The following is a 20,985-nucleotide window of genomic DNA, read 5'->3' on the forward strand; positions in this document are numbered from 1 at the left end:
TTATCCGCTTATTCAAATAGTACCATGATGTGTTTTCATGGACATATTATGATATAAAGACATATGACATTCGTATTGTCCAACATGTAATTCCTATAAAGGAAGGGGTTTCCAACAGAAACTAAGGAAAGTCCATACAACAATGGAACTCCTCATCCAAAAGGAATTGAGAAAGATATTGGATGCTCAAATCATTTTTAAAGTTAGACATTCCACTTGGGTTTTGAATTTGGTCCTAGTTAGAAAGAATTATAATTAAATAAGGTTATGTGTATATTTCCACAATCTCAATCGGGCCTCTGGTAAAGATAATTACCCAGTTCCATCCATGGAACAAATCCTCCAAACAATATCTAGGTATGAGATGTTTTCACTGCTAGATGGTTTTTCTGGTTACAATCAAGTGCTAGTGGTGGAACCAGATCGTTTGAAGACTACCTTCAAGACCAAATGGGCAACATTTTCTTTCAAGAGAATTCCATTTTGGCTTATCAACACTAGTGCTACATTTCAAAGAGTGATGGACATTGATTTCCATGGTCGCCTTATTGGTCAGAGCATAGTTTTTTATTTAGATGATGTTACTATGTTTTCCAAGAGAAGATCAAATCATGTATGCCACCTAAAACAAATATTTGAGTGGTGTTGTAAATATGGGACTTCTATCAATCCCGAGAAAAACATCTTTGTTGTGTCAGAAGGAACTCTCTTAGGGAACATCATTTCAAAGAGCAAAATTAAAGTTGATCTCGAGAGGGTCAAAGCCATTACACAAATCTCATTCCTGGTGAATAAGAATGCTATGCAGTCTTTCTTAGGAAAGATCAATTTCCTAAGAAAAATAATCTCTGATTATGCTCAGATAGTTAAGCCTTTATAGAAGATGATTAAGAAAGATGTGACATACAAATGGGACAAACAAGAAAAGGATGCTTTCACTCAAATCAAGAAGGATATTTTTGATACACCTGCTTTATTCAGTCTAGAATATGGCAAAGATTACTTCCTTTATACCTTTGCTTCATATTCCACTATTCTTGTCATATTTAATCAAAAGGATAGTGAAGGAAATGAGTGACCTATCTCTTTTATAAGCACCGACCTATAGGGGTCGAAATTAAATTATCTTGCCATAAAAATACAAGCATATGTTGTATACAAGGTCATTAAGTATTTTAGGCATTATCTTTTAAAATCTCACATGATCATATTTGTGCCTCATCCAATGGTAAGAACACTCTTTGTGTAGCAGGATCTGGGTGAGAAGAGGGAAAATTGGATGACCTGATTACAATAATATGATATAGAATTTAAACTAGTTCATACCATAAAAGGTCATGGCCTTCGTAAGCTAGAAATCGAATAAAAAGACGCTCCCAAGCAAGATATTTTATGTTAGGAGCAGGAAATAGAAATGTACAATGTTGAACATCTTCCCTAGTTGGCGTTTATAGTGCCATGGTATTTTGTTATATAGAAAGTTCTAGAGAATGACACCTTGCCCATGCTCCTATCAAATAAACAAAAGATAGTAGTTCGCCTTAAAGCTCTATCCTATCAGCTTGTTCATGGAATGATTTCTAGAAAGCACCACAATAGTGCCTTGTTGAGATTCCTTGAGCCACCAGATAGAGAAAAGGTACTCATAAACTTGCGTGATGGAGTGAAAGGTGGTCACTATGCAGGTGACACAACTGCACATAAAGTCACGAGGGATGGTTATTATTGGCCTACTCTATTCAAATATGCTCACACTTATGTATACAAGTGCCCAAATTTTAACAGATTCACTGGCTAGGATCAGAAGTCAGCCACCCCACTACTACCAGTAGTAGTTGAGGAACGTTTCCAATAGTGGGGCCTAGATGTTATTAGAAAAATATTTCCCCACTCATCAAAGCAACAATGATATATTTTGACAATAATAAATAATTTTTATTAGTGGTTAGAAGCAATTCCCTTGAGGTAAGTAAAGACCAGGAAGTTATCCACTTCTTGTAGCAGAATATTATAACCAGGTTTGGCATTCCAATGTCACTTGTCTTTCGTAATGCAACTTATTTTTCGTCATTGAAAATTTATGAATTCACATTAGAAAATGGGATGGTATTAAAGCATGCATATAATTATTACCCACAGGGAAATTGTTTGGCTAAATCGAAAAACAAAAATATTATATACATAATCAAGAAAACCATCTTCTTTAAGCAAAGGAATTGGCACAATGATTTTATCAATGCATTATGGGTTGACTATGTGACTCCTAAGCCTTCCCTTAAAACTTTGTCGTGCATTCTGGTTTATGGTAAGGAAGCTATCTTTCCCTTAAACTTGTATCTCCCAACCTTTCAACTCTCCTAAGAGTCCCAAGGTAGACCTTTCCTTATGGTTTAGACTAGGATAGAAAATTTAGTCAAACTTGAGGAAGAAAGGCTCAAAGCCAAAGAGATATTTTTTGTTCACCATAACTATGTTAAGCACTCGTTTAATAAGAAATCTAAAGGGGAAAATATTTTCAATGTGGGTAACCCAATTTTGAAGTGGCATAAACCCCACAAAGAGAAATGAAAACACACAAAGTTCCATCGTTTTTGGATTGGCCCATTTACCATTAAAGAGAAGCTCAGTCACAATATCTTCAAGCTGGACTACTTTGATGGGAGGATTGACTCCCTTCCTGTAAATGGTTGAGATTTGAAACAATATTTTCAATAGAAACTACAAGTTGCGCTTCCTGTACAATTTGTTCTTTTTATTTTCTATTTCGTATGCATGTCTCATATGTGTGTCATGTTAGTTGTGTCTTTTCCTATTTGTGTCTGATTCATTATACATAAATAATACCTTGTGTAAAATTGTATGGCTCAAAGGGACTTGGTGGTGGAATAAAATAGAAGTTTGACAACCACAACGCTTGGCTTTCTATTTGTTCTCCTTCTTTGTTTGGGAAAATGCCATAGGTTGAGAAAAGTCCAAATGGAAAATATGATACGTCCAAAATGAGAACTTTGAAGGAACCTATTAGATATACACCTATGTTAGTACCCAAACTACTCAACTTGGTATAAATCTACTCGTGTGTTAACGCTTGTCTAATCTAGTAGAGAAAGGATGAGGGGAAAATCTAAAGTGAGAAAACATATATCAGAGGTATTAAAATACTTCTCTAATTGGGAAACCTCCTTTTCTCTCAATAATTGGGATCCCTCTTCCGCTCGTTGAAAATAATAAGTGTTGATGCATAGTCCTATTAAATAAAAACATAAAGGGTGAAATAAGAGAAAGGCTTCTTGCATAGGGAGGTGAAGCAAGTGACTTTGCCGGGGTATTATCCAGGCCTACTGGTAGCAAAGCAACATTTGTTCTCCTGAATTGACTCCATCAGGGTACTATCCAGTCCTATTAACGATGGAGTAACACCAGCAATGAAAAATCATACCCTAAATATCATAAACTTATCGTGCACATTAGCCTTACCTAGATTGAAACAATTGTGATACGATGTATCTTTTGTGTGTTCAAACTAAGTGGAAGAAAGTAAGGTACTATGTATATAACTGGGTCGAAAGGGGAAAATCAAGGCAATCTAATTGGTGAATCAATACTTCCTAAAGGACTGAACCTATAACTAAAAATTAGTTCCTATACAAATAAGTTGAAGCTCACCCAGTGTGTCGCCAAGTGTTATTGCTGCTACAACACCCTCCAAAATTTCACTACATTCAAATTTTGGAGCATACTTTATCATCGTATCAAGCGTCACCTTGGTCACCAACTATTGTTTCATGTCATCCTATATGTTTCAATTGTTATTGAGTGTTCTCAAGTGTCGTCCCATTGATTGGAACATCTTTGGTGCATTTCATGGTCATAACACCTTTGTTGTTGTTATCACTCAGGTTGTTCCCAAAAGTTGTAAGAAAGGGAATACGACCGAGGTAACCACAAACCAAGCTTTTAGATACAATTTCTAGCCAATATGCATCTAGAGAGGGCTCTCTCTTTTTGATTTAGCTTTGTTTTTGGAGGTTTTAGGATAGTTATGAAGTACAAGGGTTTTGTTTTGAGTTTGGGTGATGAGATTCTAAAGAACAGAGATGTAAAACTGAGTAGTTTCAGTCCATTGGGCATGATGGAGTCAAAAGAAATAGGTTTCCTGGATTTGGTTTCTAACAGAGGATGGCATCACAGAGCAAGGTAGTCAAGCATGGAACAATTAAAAGGATGGAAACAGATGGAATGGACTCAAATGGGTGAAGGGCAGTTACGAATCCTTCATCATATTGAAAGAGGGAAAGTGAATGATTACTGATAAGGAGCAATTAAGAATTCCTTAGCAAATAAACACATGAAAGAACCAGGAAACAGGAGCAATTAAGAATTCATTGTTTATACTAATTCTTGAAGAAAACACAAAGAATAATAAAGACTGAAAACAAAGTGCAGTTAAGCAAATTCTGAGTTAATATTTATCTTTATCATTCAGATCATGAAACATAGATGATATAAAAACTCAGAAAACTGTAAAACATAAGATATAGGGGACTTATTGATCTAGAGGTTGATTTAAGAATTCTGTGATAGGTCCTCTGCATCATTTCTTCATCCAGTAGACCAGACAACAGTTTGATCCAACAACTTTTTTATTCCAAAAGTTCAGTGTTACAGCAAAGTCTTAGAGAACTCTACACATACCCCACCTCTTCAAAACTCTGATGAAGAGGGTATTTATACAACAAAAATATGTACAACAGAATATATCGTCAAAGCCCTGAGATAATATCTAAGTTTAACCTAAAGTAATTTACAAGCAAAGTAGAAACAACTAACTTATGCTGTGCTGAGGGCTAGCTCTTTAGGGTTCGGTCTGCAGTTGTCTGAAGTAGCTGTGCGTTGACTCTCTGTCTTAACTGATACATTAATTCTGATCTGCTTTCCTTAGTTGGCTCGGATACTCTTTAATGCTGATTTGATTTGTCTTTAATTCTGCACTGATACTCTTTATGGCTCCTCTGATACTCTTTGACTTTTATCATCTTCTTTAATGCTGAACCGACCCTGCTCACCGCTGTCTGGCAAAATAAAACTGCAACGTGTCTTCACACCACCTTTCTCTACTAGTTTTCATGTCTCTACAGGTTCCCACTGGCTGGGGTAGCAAAACATCCTGGAAATCTCAGTTTTTTTCTTCTTAGAGCTTAGAAATCCCTCCTTTGCTGGTTCAAAATGTTTTTAAAAGAGGAAGAAAACTGTAACTGACAGGCTGATTGAGGCCAAGCTCATCGATGGAGCTTTTCTGATGAAGAGGCGGTCGGAAACTGGAGCTGAGTTGGTCACTTGTTGCACCCAGAACACAATTTTGTAGCGAAAAAACATCAAAAAATGACCTTTTTACTATATATTTTGACAAAAAGAATTTTGGCGGGAAAATTTGATTTCAAGGATGGATGATGTCAGCATGACATTAGTGGGGGTTGCGGGACGGATGACATGGTAGTACGGATGGTGACATGACAAGTGACATCAGCAAAGGACAACTGACATCAGCAGATGATGTCAACGGGAGGAGGGCGGTAAATGGTTTCGCCCGCACTACTTTTGGGCTAGGGCGGTTTCAGGCGGAGGGGAAGCGAACAAGCTGAGAAATCGACACGTGAATCTGGTACGGCATTGAAACCACCATATCCTCGCGACTTAACGTTCGACAGTTGGAGGGCTAGCGAAATGCATATGGACTGTTGGATGTGGAGGTCCAGATCGGACAGTGGGCGCTCTGCGGAGACGGCGAGAGGTTAAATGCGCGGGCCCGGTGAATTAAAATGTGTTTTTAATGGTGCCAGGCGGGTTTTCATTGGTTGCGGGGCTTTGGTTATTAAGTAACGTGGGGTTAATTAATCCCTTTATTTGTGCAGCAAGACTATTAGGTTTCAAATAAACCTTCAATTCCTTTTTGAAACAGTGATATACAACTATAGTTTAACTGGGGGCGGGAATAATAATGTTTTTTGGGGTTTTCATATATTAATATAATACGGAAAAGGGGAATGGATTATATGGGATTTAAATAATAAAAGTTAATTTGTTAATATGAAAGAAATGAATCGAGCACTAAGTTATAGTGTTGAAAACTTAGGCTTAAAGGGCAAAAAGAGTTTATACAAGAAATATGGTTAATCCCTAAGTAAAACAGATTCTTACATAGGCAAACATTATGGAATGAGATGAGTGATTCAGTGATATTAAGCAGATCTCAATATCATTGGGGGAAATTAGTAAGTGATTGGGGAAACAGTATGAAGGGAGTTAGTCATGCCTTGCTTGAGCTGCTCCAAGAGTAATGCCTACCATGTAATTGTGATAGAGGTGTAAGTTAACACACATTTTGAGAAACAAAATCCATCACAAGTGTCATTCTACAACAACAATCTACCTACCTAGCCTACTTTGCCTAACATTTTTTCTTCTTTTACTTGGGTGCACTTAGACTAGCAAACCTTCTTCAATCTTCTTTTCTTTTCATTGTAAGCCTACCTAAGTCTTCACTTATTACTTCCAAGGGCTCAGATTAAATAGTTGAGCTCCTTTGCTTCTCTACCTATCTACTTATCTACCAAGTTTAAACAGTTTGGACAGATTTTTATTCTCTATCTCTAAAACATGAAATTCAAACATGAACTGGCCAAGATTAAGCTGTTTGGCCATTCATCAATTGTGGTAAAATTTCAACAAGCTGTACATGATGCTTTATTTACAGAAAATGAAATAGTAGTGGCATTTGGACTTGCACACTTTTCTGGTCTTTTTGTTTGGGGTTCATTTATTTTCATTTTTTCTTTTGACCATTTATTTTTTCACCCTTTGATTTTTCTTTTAGGGTATGCCCTCTTTACATTTTTTTTAATTTTTAATTTTTGATAATATGGAAACCTTTACAGCAAGGAAAGGTATGAACATATTGCAGAGCTCCACTAGTCAATCATGAAATATGACACCTATAACTATAGGCGTATAACACTGGGTCCACTTGGGGATGGCTTTCCCTTGTGGAAAGTCAGGAACAGCAGGTCAGATGGCCTTATCAATACCTTTTATTGTGCTCTGAAATCTTCTTTGCTGAATGAAGAAACTGTACAAAAGGATGCTGCAAAATATATACATTATTCTTGAGCTGATTCAAACAACTGTGCATCTGCGCTGGATAATCTGCTTGGATTATTTTATCTTATGTTTCTGCTCCCAATTTTTCTTCTGCAATCTTTGATAAACTGAAATGAGGCTAAACAAAAATGATAAAGTTCCTTCACTGATTTCAAAATTTTCTGCACTTTCCTCCTCATTCTCATTTCTGAAATGAATAAGTTGATTACTTCTTTCAAGTTGTTGGTCTTGAGTTTCCTTATGTACATGTTAGAGTTAGAATATATCAAAAAATTGGATCAAAGTAGTGTTTCAGCGTTTGACCATTCACTGGTCCTTCTTCTGTTTTTGTACCATCCAAGCTTTTTAGAAAGTAAGTATTGTTTCCTTGTAATGCATGGATGATAAATGGTCCCTTTCATAAGAAGTCATACTTCCCATGCTTTCCTTTGTCTTCTCTCCTGGAATCTCTGTTTAGAACTTTGTCTCCTATGTAGAAGTCTTCTGCTTTGGTCCTCTTATCAAATATTTTCTTGAGTCTTCCTTGTAACATTTGAGATCTTTGGTGCACTTCTTCTCTGGTTTGTTGCAAATTGATGGTCTGATTTATTCTTCTTTGAATAGCATTGGGTTCCACTTGAGCTTCTTGTAGCAATTTCATCACAGGAACTCCTAAATATGAAGGAAATACAGCCTCCATGCCATAAACTAGCTCATAAGGGCTGGTTCCAATTGATCTTTTTGTAGTAAGTCTGTCTGCCCATAGTGCATTTGTGAGCTTCTTATGCCAGTTTTTCTTGTTCTCCTCCAGTAGTTTCTTAATAATATTGATCAGGCTTTTATTTGAAGACTCAGCTAGACCATTACCTTGAGGGTAATAGATTGTGGAATGGCCTAAAGTGATGTGATATTTTCTGCAAAAATTTATCAGTTTCTTGGATTTGAAGGCAGAAGCATTGTCAGTTATGATCTTTTCAGGACAACTAAATCTAGACAAGATGTTGGTCTCTAAGTATCCTATGATCACTGTATCATTGGCTTGTCTAGCAGGGATGGCTTCTATCCATTTGGTGAAATAGTCAGTGGCAGTAAGGATCCATTTGTGTTGGCCAGAAGAGGAAGGGTGGATTTCTATAATGAAGTCTAAACCCCATTGTTGAAAAGGCTTTTCAGTGGAAATTGGTCTCAATGGCAAGGATAACAGTTTCCTTTTGCCTTCAAAAATTTGACATTTGTGGCAAGTAGTGACAAACTTCTTTACATCAGCGAACAAGGTTGGCCAGTAAAATCCAGCCCTTAGGATTTTGTCTGCAGTTGATTTCCAGTACAGGTGTCCACCACAATCCCCGGCATGAAATTCTTTGAGAACTTTGTCAGCTTCTTCCATTATTAAACAATTCAATAAAATACATTCATGATTTTTCCAAAAAATAGCATTATCTAAAACACAGAATTTTGAAGCTTTCATCTTTAAAAACCTTTTCTTTGTTCTGGATAACCTTTTAGGAGCCTGCAGGTTTAATAATACATGAATTATATTAGCATACCAAGGTGATTCTAAGAAGCCCTTGTTGATTTGTGGAGTCACCATCTCCTGTTCGTTATCCAGCTCATTGATGTCTAGGGCTTGAAAGTTTGTTTCAGTCATGAGTTTAGCTAATCCCAGCCCTTTTATCAGCTTTGTAAGTTTTATTTCAATGTCATACTCCAATATTTTAGCTATCCATTTACTTCGTTTGCCTTCAATTCCATCCTGAGTCAAGATGTCTTTTACAACAACATTTGGCACATAAGCTATTACATGGGAGTACAGTATCTAGATTCTGAAGTCTTGAATAGATTTCACAAGTGCATAAGCCTGCTTTTCCATGATTTTGTATTTCAGGGGTGCATCTCTAAGTGCTTTACTAAAAAAGTCTATGGGTTTATCGCATCTTTGATTATCTTTTTGGAGTAAAACAGCTGCTACGGTGTGTTCTGATGAAAATGAGAAAATTATGAAGTCTCTGTCAAACTTTGGACTTGTAAGGACTGGTGTTTTGGTCAAAGCCACTTTGATTTCTTCAAATGCTTTTTTAGCTTCTATTTTCCATTTAACTTTTGAATCCTTTCTCAACATGTTGTTCAGTAATCTAATTAATTCAGCCAAATTAGGTATGAATCTTCTCAAAAAGTTAATCTTTCCTAAGAAAGCTTGAAGCTCTTTGACATTTCTAGGGTGAGGGATTTGCAAAATAGCTTCTATTCTAGCAGGGTCAATTCTGATGCCATCTTTGGAGATTATATGGCCTAGGAGTTTTCCTTCTTCTAGACCAAACAAAGATTTTTTAAGAGTCAGTGAAATACCATATTTTCTGCATGTTAGAAACATTTGTCTCAAATGATTTAAATGTTGTTGGTCTGATTTGGAAAACATAGTGAGGTCATCAAGATATACAACCAGAAAATCGTGAATTTCTTTTGCAAAAGCTATGTCCATTGCTCATTGAAAGCTTGCCCCTGCGTTCTTGAGTCTGAAAGACATTTTAACATATTTGAATGTACCCCATGGTGTCGTAAATGCAGTTTTTTCTTGGTCATTAGGATGAACTAGAATCTGATTGAAACCTAAAAACCCATCCAAAAGTGAAATCCTAGAAGCACCTACTACCCTTTGTAAAATATGATCCATCTTGGGTAAAGGGTAGTTGTCCTTCAAAGAAACCTTGTTTAAATTTCTTAAGTCAACAAATAACCTGATTTCCCCTGTTTTCTTCCCGGTAGGCACTAAATTAGATACCCATTCTGAGAATCTGATTGGGGAAATTATCCCTGCATCATGCATTCGTCTGATTTCTTTTTCAATTAAATGAAGCAGTACAGGGTTGATTCTTCTGAGTTTTTGTTTTAATGGCTTTTGATTTTCCTTGAAGGGTATTGTATGTTGAATAACAGAGGCATCATAAGATTTCAGGTCTTCATAGCTCTAGGCAAAAACATCTTGGAATTCTTTGATCAGTTCAACATACTTTAGCTTTTGATTAGGAGGCAAAGATTTGGACAGTTTTATCATTTTTGGAATCTGTTCAGTTCCTATGTTGTAGTCTTTAATGTCTGCTTTTGGAGGTTCCATCTGAGGTTTCTTTGGAATATCATTGAAATCAAAGAGATCTTCCAAAGGAGTTAATCCTTTAGGCAAATGATTGTCTTTCAAGTGGATGACTTCAGATTCTTCTTCAATAATATCATCAACATCTGTTTGTTTGAGTTCTTGTATTTCCTCTTTGTTAAATCCCATTGGTCGAAGCATTTGATTTGCGTTTTCTGCTGAAATGTCTATTTGTATCTGATTTGTTGGATCAAATTCACTGACTGTGTCTTCATTTGCGTTAGTGCTGGAAAATTCCTCTTCTAGGGTCAAAAATTTGTTGACTTGTTTATCACTTTCAAACACCTGCCAATTCTTTAAATTATCGGGTATGGCTGGCCTATGTCTAACTTCTGCAGTGAATCGATGATTTGGTTCAAAAGGCAATTTACAGGTGCTGGCAAGCACTGCTAGGCTATGAGCTTGCAAGTTATGTTTTCTTGGGATTTTAGCAAGCTGAGTTTCTTGAAATGTGTTAAGGATGTTTATGGCTGTCCCTCTGTATTCTCTTAATCTGGGATCAATTGTCAAGAAGTTCCCTTTTATCTGTTGAATGATTAAATTAGAGTCTCCTAAAACTGACACTCTAGTTGCTGCCAATTTCTTCAGCAGTTTAAGACCTAGCAACAAAGCTTCATATTCAGCCATCTTATTAGTGCATCTAAAGTTTAACCTGTAGGCATGACCTTCAGCATATTTGTTTTCAAGGTTGTGCACCCAGACTCCTGCGCCAACTCCTAATTTGTTCACTGAACCATCAAACTCTAAGTACCAAAGGATTTCATGTTTATAGTTAGTGTATGGATTTGTAGGGATCCTTTCAGCAGGGAGATCTGGTTTTTCAGACTGTTTTGGTTTATCCAATGTTTCATGATTTTCAGAGATCTCTTGGATTCGGGCACTAGCCTTTTCATTCGCTGTTTCTTCTATTTCATCTGCCAGAATTTTTATTCTATGTGGGAGATCAATTTCAACATTATAAAGGATAAAAGAATCCATATTTGAATGCACTAAGTAGATAGGGAAATTTTGAGGTTTCTCTTGATTACTTACTACATACTTCATTAAGGTTTCTCTGTACAATCTCTTTGGTTGACCAAACACTGAAATAGTAGTGTAAGACATGTCTAACTGCAGAGATCCTTGAAGCTTTGCACCTCAAGATCTAGACAATAACATACCATACTTTGGAGGAATATCTGCTACTACTATTTCCATTAAGATGGTTTTGGCAGGATATTGGACAAGTGACACACATAAATCTTTGATTAAACCCAAACATTTGAACTGACTTGAATCAAAAGAAAAAAGGTCTTTATATGGCCTAGTGATGTCAAGGTCAAGTTTCTCGATTACAGATTTAGGCATCAAGTTATGGGAAGCACCAGAATCAAACATGGCATTATGAAGTATTTTCTCATGAATGTTTAAAGCCACATAAAAAGGAGGAACTTGTCCTTATGTTGTTTTTCCATTTACTTCAGGGCCAAATATCAGTTCTGGTTAGTCATCAAAAACATTTATTAAATCTTCTGAATCCTTGTTTACAGAAATTTTGAGTGATCTGCTGATTTGACTTCTGTAGACATCATGTTTAGCTAATTCTGATAAGGGAACAACTATTTTTAGTTTGCCTACTTCTGTCTCAAAATTGAAAGGTTTTTCGGTCTGAGTTTTTGTAATTTGGACAACTAAATTTTCTACGTTTTTCTCTTCTTCATGTGTGGGATTGTGCTGAAATGTTATCCAAATCATGTTCTAGAGGTTGTTCTTCTTTTTCTTTAGCAGGAATTGTAGTGGAAGACTGTCTGTTAGGTGGCTGATTGTCTGATATATCTTCAGCAATTGGGTTGTCAGGGCTAGGATCTGTTTTAGAAAGAATATGTACAGGGGTGTTATTGATCTTACCTTTGTTAGGCTGCTTGGTATCTTTCTGTTTGCTGATTTCAGGGACATCTATCCTTCTTCTCCTCAGATTGTATTGTTTGTGGACTTCATAAATGGCTATATCATATCCTTCCCTAAAGTCAAATGATTCACCTGACTGAGTTTGGATTTGTTCAAGGATGTTAGCTTCTTGATCCTCTTGGGTCAAGAAAACTTGTTTTTCATTGTTGAGTCCCATCAGATTGATTTGAGTGTCTTCTGTTAGTTCATCAGAAGTTGAGGCTTCAACATAGTTTTCTTGAAATGGGGGCCTAATATTTTGGTCAGGCCCTGTCTTTCCAGTGATAGGATTTTGATTTTTTTTGAAATTTGGATTTCTCCCAGCATTGCTTGGTTGACCATCCCAAGGGGATTTTCTCTTAATTGTTTCTACTCTATCTCCAAGACTATCCATTCCTTTGATAATTGCATCTAGTTTTTGTTCAATGACAGAAGGTTATTCTTTGAAAGGTATCCTCCTTTCAGCTCTGACCCTAGACCATTTAGATATCAGATTGGCTTCCACACTAACAGCTATACTCTGCATTTCTTCTAAGTTTTGGGGAGCTCTTTCCCTAAGTTGGTAAGCCATATCAGAGTCGAATGCATCAGGGAATTTGATCAAGGCCAAATCTAGAGGAGGTCTGAGATTCTGAGGAATAGAATTGTAAACATTGTTGAATCTGGAACAGTAATCTTGGATAGTTTCTTGTGTGCCTCTTCTTAGGTTCTCATACTCTGATAGAATGTGCAGAGGATCTTTCTTATTTTCCCATATATTCAAGAAGGTCTGATAAAGAGCTTGTGGGTCATTGATGCTGTTTTTAGGGAGGGCTCTAAACTAGGTTCTGACATCTCCAGTTAAACTTTGAACAAATACTTTAATTCTGACATCATCATCATCAATCTCATAGTTTTCAAAATAGTCAGTCATTTTCTTGGTATGTTGTTGAGCTGTGTAAGTACCAATACAGTCAAAATAGGTGATTTTACTTTGATAGTCTTGAGGCATGGCCCCTGGATTTGCAGGTAAGTTTAGGGGAGTATATCGGTTTGCCATAATTGCAGAGATAAAAGTGACAGCTGGAAGAGCAGGGATAACAATGGGAATGAGAGTTGAAGATGGAGGAGTGGAAAGGGTGATTGGATGAGTTGATGGTGAACTTGAAGAAGCTGTAGTAATCACAGAAAGGTTTGGTGTTTTTACAGAGGTAAGTTCAGATTGGATGGAATTCTGCAAATGTTTGTCAATGTGTGAACTAGCAGTATTTTCTTGGCTTTCTTGTCTTCTAACAATCTTAGAAATCAGATTAGGATTTTCAAACACAGGTGTAGGATTTGGATCAGGATTTGATCTGGTATAACGAATCTTTTCTGAAGCTAGTTTCTAGGTATGTTTTTGGTTTTTTTTTTTGGAATAGTTTTTGACAATACAACTTTAACAGACTCTTCTAGGAAATGTTAGATATGGGAATTTTGAACTTTCCTAAAGATTTATTTGAGAAAAGGAATTGATCAAGTATTTGAAACCAATTGTTCAAAACATAAACTAGACCAGAGATAGACTGAAGCAACATTTATTTACTCCTGCAATTGCAAAGCAAAAGCAGTTTCAAAGGCTACCTGGCTAACTTCAGGCTCCATCTGTAGCTTATGAAATAGTGAATAGTAACAAACAGTTATTCAGATCCCCAGTGGAGTCACCAATGATGTTATCACTCAAGTTGTTCCCAAAAGTTGTAAGAAAGGCAATACGGCTGAGGTAACCACAAACCAAGCTTTTAGATATAGATTCTAGCCAATCTGCATCCAAAGAGGGCTCTCTCTTTTTGATTTAGCTTTGTTTTTGAAAGTTTTAGGCTAGTTATGAAGTACAAGGGTTTTGTTTTGAGTTTGGGTGATGAGATTCTAAAGAACAGAGATGTAAAACTGAGTAGTTTCAGTCCATTGGGCATGATGGAGTCAAAAGCAACAGGCTTCCTGGATTCGGTTTCTAACAGAGGATGGCATCACAGAGAAAGGTAGTCAAGCACGAAACAATTAAAAGGCTGGAAACATATGGAATGGACTCAAATGGGTGAAGGGCAGTTAAGAATCCTTCATCATATTGAAAGAGGGAAAGTGAATGATTACTGATAAGGAGAAAATAAGAATTCCTTAGCAAATAAACACATGAAAGAACCAGGAAACAGGAGCAATTAAGAATTCATTGTTTATACTAATTCTTGAAGAAAACACAGAGAATAATAAAGACTGAAAAAAGAGTGCAGTTAAGCAAATTCTGAGTTAATCTTTCTCTTTATCATTCAGATCATGAAACATAGATGATATAAAAACTCAGAACACTATAAAACATAAGATATAGGGGACTTATTGATCCGGAGGTTGATTTAAGAATTCTGTGACAGGTCCTCTGCATCATTTCTTCATCCAGTAGACCAGAAAATAGTTTGATCCAACAGATTTTTTATTCCAAAAGTTCAGTGTTACAACAAAGTCTTAGATAACTCTACACATACCCCACCTCTTCAAAACTTTGATGAAGAGGGTATTTATACAACAAAAATATGTACAACAGAATATATCATCAAAGCCCTTAGATAATATCTAAGTTTAACCCAAAGTAATTTACAAGCAAAGTAGAAACAACTAACTTGTGTTGAGGGCTGGCTCTTTAGGGTTCGGTCTGTAGTTGTTTGAAGTAGTTGTGCGCTGACTCTCTGTCTTAACTGATACATTAATTTTGATCTGCTTTCCTTAATCGGCTTGGATACTCTTTAATGCTGATTTGATTTGTCTTTAATTTTGCACTGATACTCTTTATGGCTCCTCTGATACTCTTTGACTTTTATCATCTTCTTTAATGTTGAACCGACCCTGCTCACTGCTATCTGTCAAAATAAAACTGCAACGTGTCTTCACACCACCTTTCTCTGCTGGTTTTCATGTCGCTGTAGGTTCCCACTGGCTGGGGTAGCAAAACATCCTGTAAATCTCTGTTTCTTTCTTCTTAGAGCTTAGAAATCCCTCCTTTGCTAGTTCAAACTGTTTTTAAAAGAGGAAGAAAACTGTAACTGATGGGCTGATTGAGGCCGAGCTCGTCGATGGAGCTTTTCTGATGAAGAGGCGGTTGGAAACTGGAGCTGATTCTATCGCTTGTTGCGCCAGGAACACAGTTTTGCAGCGAAAAAACATCAAAAAATAACCTTTTACTATATATTTTGACAAAAAGAATTTTGGCGGGAAAATTTGATTTCAAGGACGGATGATGTCAGCATGACATCAGTGGGGGGTACAGGACAGATGACATGGCAGTGACGTGGTAGTATGGATGGTGACATGGCAAGTGACGTCAGCAAAGGACAGCTGACATTAGCAGATGACGTCAGCGGGAGGAGGGTAGTAAATGATTTCGCCCACACCACTTTTGGGCTAGGGCAGTTTCGGGCGAAGGGGCAGTGAACAAGCTGAGCGATCGACACATGGATCTGGTACGGCGTCAAAACCACCATATCCCTACGGCTTAACGTTTGGTAAATGGAGGGCTAGCGAAATTCATATGGACCGTTGGATGTGGAGGTCCAGATCGGACAGTGGGCACTCTGCGGAGATGGCAGGAGGTTAAATGCGCTGGCCCGGTGAATTAAGATGTGTTTTTAATGGTGTCAGGCGAGTTTTCATTGGTTGCAGGGCTTTGGTTATTAATTAACATGGAGTTAATTAATCCCTTTATTTGCGCGGCAAGACTATTAAAGGTTTCAAATAAACCTTCAATTCCTTTTTGAAACAGTGATATACGACTATAGTTTAACCGGGGGCGGGAATAATAATGTTTTTTGGGGTTTTCATATATTAATATAATACGGGAAAGGGGAATGGATTATATGGGATTTAAATAATAAAAGTTAATTTGTTAATATGAAAGAAATGAATCGAGCGCTAAGTTATAGTGTTGAAAACTTAGGCTTAAAGGGCAAAAAGAGTTTATACAAGAAATATGGTTAATCCCTAAGTAAAACAGATTCTTACTTAGGCAAATGTTATGGAATGAGATGAGTGATTCAGTGATATTAAGTAGATCTCAGTATCATTGGGGGAAATTAGTAAGTGATTGGGGAAACAATATGAAGGGAATTAGTCATGCCTCGCTTGAGCTGCTCCAAGAGTAATGCCTGCCATGTACTTGTGATAGAGGTGTAAGTTAACACACATTTTGAGAAACAGAATCCATCACAAGTCTCATTCTGCAACAACAATCTACCTACCCAGCCTACTTTGCCTAACATTTTTCCTTCTTTTACTTGGGTGCACTTAGACTAGAAAACCTTCTTCAATCTTCTTTTCTTTTCATTGTAAGCCTACCTAAGTCTTCACTTATTACTTCCAAGGGCTCAGATTAAATAGTTGAACTCCTTTGCTTCTCTACCTATCTACTTATTTGCCAAGTTTAAACAGTTTGGACAGATTTTTATTCTCTATCTCTAAAACATGAATTGGCCAAGATTAAGCTGTTTGGCCATTCATCAATTGTGGTAAAATTTCAACAAGCTGTACATGATGATTTATTTACAGAAAATGAAATAGTAGTGGCATTTGGACTTGCACACTTTCCTGGTCTTTTTATTTGGGGTTCATTTCTTTTCATTTTTTCTTTTGACCATTTATTTTTTCACCCTTTGATTTTTCTTTTAGGGTATACCCTCTTTACATTTTTTTAATTAATTAATTTTTTTTATTTTGATAATATGGAAACCTTTATAGCAAGGAAAGGTATGAACATATTGCAAATCTCGACCAGTCAATCATGAAAGATGACACCTATAACTATAGGAGTATAACAGTTGTTATAAAACTACACTTTTTGATATCAATCACACACACTTCACCTGTTATGTTGGGGAATGTTTGTAAAGTGGAGTTTTTATGTTTAATTATCATTGCAAAATATTTTCTAAGTTTTCATGATTATTTGGTATGTGTCGCACTTGATTTTATATATAAACTCATCATTTTCACCCCTTTCCCTATCTTCCAGACTTAGACAAATTTTGGTTTCAAAGTAAACCTATTATGGAAAAGAGCAGATGAGTGCACTCTGAAGCCTTGATTAGGAATCCTTCATTGTTCAGAAGTGCACCATGCACCTTCCAAGAGCACAAAGCACACTCCACAAGCCCTTTCCCCTTCCTTGTTCCGAACTGTACCCTTGAGAGACCAAGTTTTCCTTTGAGTGCACCCCTTCGACCTGAAGGAGTGCACCTTCCTTGAGCACATGAGCACACCTCGAAGGGCTTAGTATCCACACTTCAACCTTCCACAATGTACCATGCACCCTCTTGACCCTTTGAGTGCATGAGTGCACTTCATAGGCATGAAGCTTCATCCTTCAACCTTTAGACTTGCGCCATCCACCCTCTTGGGCCTCTTGAGCACATGAGTACACCTTGAAGGCATGAGGCCTTCCTCCTTCAGCTTTCAGGAGTGCACCCTATACCCTCCTTCACTCCCTTGAGTGTATTAGCTTTCGGTGATTTTGAAGGTTGGCAAGACAAAAGTCACAAAAGACACATCAAACCACTTATGAATCTAGGACCTAGCCTTCCTAGACTCAGAGAGGGCTCTCTCTATGTAATTATGATTTAAATTGGTTTCTTAGTGCTATAATGTTTTAGGCTAGATATTAAAAATAAAATGTTTGTTTGTTTGTTTGTTCATTTGGTTGGGAAAAAAGTCATTTTCTTAATATTTTCCATTGGGCTATGGATTCACAGGCTGGTTGGTAGCATCACTCTTTATAGAGGGTTTGCAGGGCGAGCTAACCGTCCTCACTAGATCTTTTAAATTAGAATGATAAATGGAATGAAAGATAATGATATCAGTTAGGATTACAAAGAATTTAAGCATTTTGTAATCGTACTTCATAAGAAAACACAAATATTGTAAATACAGATAACAGTAAGGTGCTCCAACAACATATCTTAAATTATAATTTCTATTATACAATGAGAAGTGAAAATGCATGGGTAAGTGAATAGAAATACATTAAACACGGAGAGAAAAACATCACCAGGTCAAAACAGATCAAGTATCCTGTAAACTATCCTTTTATTGATGCTCTAGCTTAAAATTACAATGCTCCAAATAGAAAAAATAGTTCAGATGACTAGGGTCCAACCCCTAATACTCCCAATGCATGGAGTTTAAATAAAAACTACAATGATTTTCCTTGTACACTTGGCAATATATTATTTATTACAATGAAGGAAAAAATTGACTAATGTAGCTAAAGAGTAGCCACATTGAGAAGACCGGGACAGGTGCCCCTCCTTTTCTAGAATGCTATTTCCTGAAGAGTTAGTTGGACTAGAGTGGTTTTGATGACATGGCTGGTACTGACTCAAACCTATATGACTACTCTAGTCATCCTTGTCTTGTTCTTCCTGTTAGTCACATAAGTCACTACACTCTTCCCCTTCAGGGATCTTGATTTTGATTAATATTCGACACACCTCATCAGCATCAGTGTATTTGGAAAATGAAGGCTTGACCAAAAATACGTGCTTCAGCTCATGTTGAATGTAAATTTGATCGATGATTGCTTCTAGTAAAGTTTTCCCTGTTATGCTCCCTTTGATGTTTGAAAGATTTGAAGCATCTGTGGCTATGCCTGGAAGCTTCTGAACATAATCTCCTCTATCCACGAGTTTGTCATTTACAACAAATAGAGAGGGAAGACCCTTTTTGTGTAGAGGCTGCATTCTATTAAAAAACATGTTTACTGTCAATTCTAAAACTTGGAACTTTTCCTTTAGCTGCACATTTAAATTCTTCTTTGTTAGCACCTTCTTGACTTGTATTATGGTCTCTCTTCCGTCTGCCACTCCCAAGTCTTCCAGCTCATATTTGTTCCTTGCATTCGGGAACTTGATAATTCTGTTTGCTGTTTCTGGCATATCTCCCAACTCTGTGTTGGTGGCTGAAATGACTTCCTTGGACTTTTATAGCAACTCTTTCTGCTAAAAAATAATTTGGATGTTAGGCCAAATTTCATTCATCTGATCTATGATATTGTGCCAAATGATTTCCTTAAGCCTCCCTAGAGTATTCCCAATCCATGCCTTTGCTCTCTCTATCTCTACCAAGTGGTTAGCTTCAACCCTTTTAATTTGATCTTGTAATACACTAACTTGGGATTCTAGCCTTTTGATTTCTTCATTTTGTAGATTCATACCCTCCATGGACCTTGCCAACTATTCTGTACTGCTTCCTTCCCCAGTTGTTGTACCTGTTGGAGTAGTTATGGGGAGGGCTGTGAGAGGAAGGGTCTCCATTTTGGTGATAGCCATATGTGCTGCTTTTTCTTTTTCCTGCAACATATTTTCCATCTCTGTCTCCATTTGTTTGATTTGGATGATCTTTTCTACTATAATTTTCATCATGTAAACTTTTATGCTCTCTATTTCCTCTATTTCCTTGGTCAGTGGGTCATGTGTAGCAGGCAACTTGAGCTGGTTCTTCAGAGCTACAATGTCTAGCTCCTTCTTCTTTATCACTTCTTTAGCTGCCTTGGTATCTGAGGGTTCATACCCAATTTTGATTATTAACTCTTCCAAAGACTTAATCTTGGTGTCCTTTGATAATGCTGAAATTTTCTCCATCTTCAACTGAGATTGAGCATTTGAAAGAGCTACCTGCATTTTGAAAAAATTCATTGAAGTATTGGTCAAAGTAGATGAAATCATTTCACCTGTTTTCTTATGCATCTCTAGCTGATCAATTGGATGCACATTTTTAACATCAAACTCAAATGAATTCTGCTTGTAGTCTGTTGGAGTTTTAGGCTCTGATGTTTGTGCCTCCAAAAATGCCATATGCATCTTGCCCTTCTCTGAGTCAAAGGTAGAGAGAAGTCTACCTTGTGTAGTTGTACTCTGCTTCCAAAACTGAGCATAAGTGCTCTTCTTGAGCATTTCATTCCTAATTTTGATTTCCCTAGAGGTATCAAATACAATTTCTTCTTTCTCCTTAGTCACCTTTGTATATGAGAACACTTGGGGATTTTGTTGTCTTTCTGAAGTTGGAGCAGAAGGAAATGATTGTCCTCCAGCTGGTGAAGAATATGGAATTTCAATTATCTTGATCACTGTCTGTGGTGGTGATCCTTTATCTATATCCATGTGTTGTTTTCTGGCTTTCTTTTTGTGCTTCAATATGAACTCTTTTATGGACATATCAGTTCCTAGTGATTGTTCTTCTCTGGATCTTTTCCCTATTATTCCTTGTTCTGGATCTTTCCCCTTTTTAGACCTTTCTTCAGTAGTTTGTTTCTCCTGTGGCATTGGGGTTTGCGCACTAGATGAGAATATTACCTGCTCCTCGGCCTCCTGTAATGTATCTAGCACCCACTCTGTTTGATTCATGTATTTTTCGATTTCAGGTCTTTGAGTGTGGATGTAGGTCGTGGATTTATTTTCCACCCTCTTCTTAGAAATAATTCCCCAAGGGTCATAAGACCAAGTGAAGCTATGGGTGAAATTCATCTCTCTTAGTCTTCTATCTACCTCCTCTCTTGCAGCTCTGCTATTGCAAATGAAGGGACCAATTTGGGATTTGATCCTGAATTGGGATTTCTTCTTGGCTGCTACAAAATGCATCTCATCTACACTGATCATCTGTCTAATATACTCTAATGCAAAGATCCTCATGGGGAGGAACTTTGGCAACTTGTAGGGGGCCAATTCACAACCATACACTCTTATTTCAGTGTAGTTTTGGTACAAGTACCAATCACCAGT

This window comes from Pinus tabuliformis, chromosome 9 (assembly GCF_031772625.1).
Source record: "Pinus tabuliformis cultivar Carrire ecotype Pingquan chromosome 9, CPIR1, whole genome shotgun sequence".
Lineage (NCBI taxonomy): Eukaryota > Viridiplantae > Streptophyta > Pinopsida > Pinales > Pinaceae > Pinus > Pinus tabuliformis.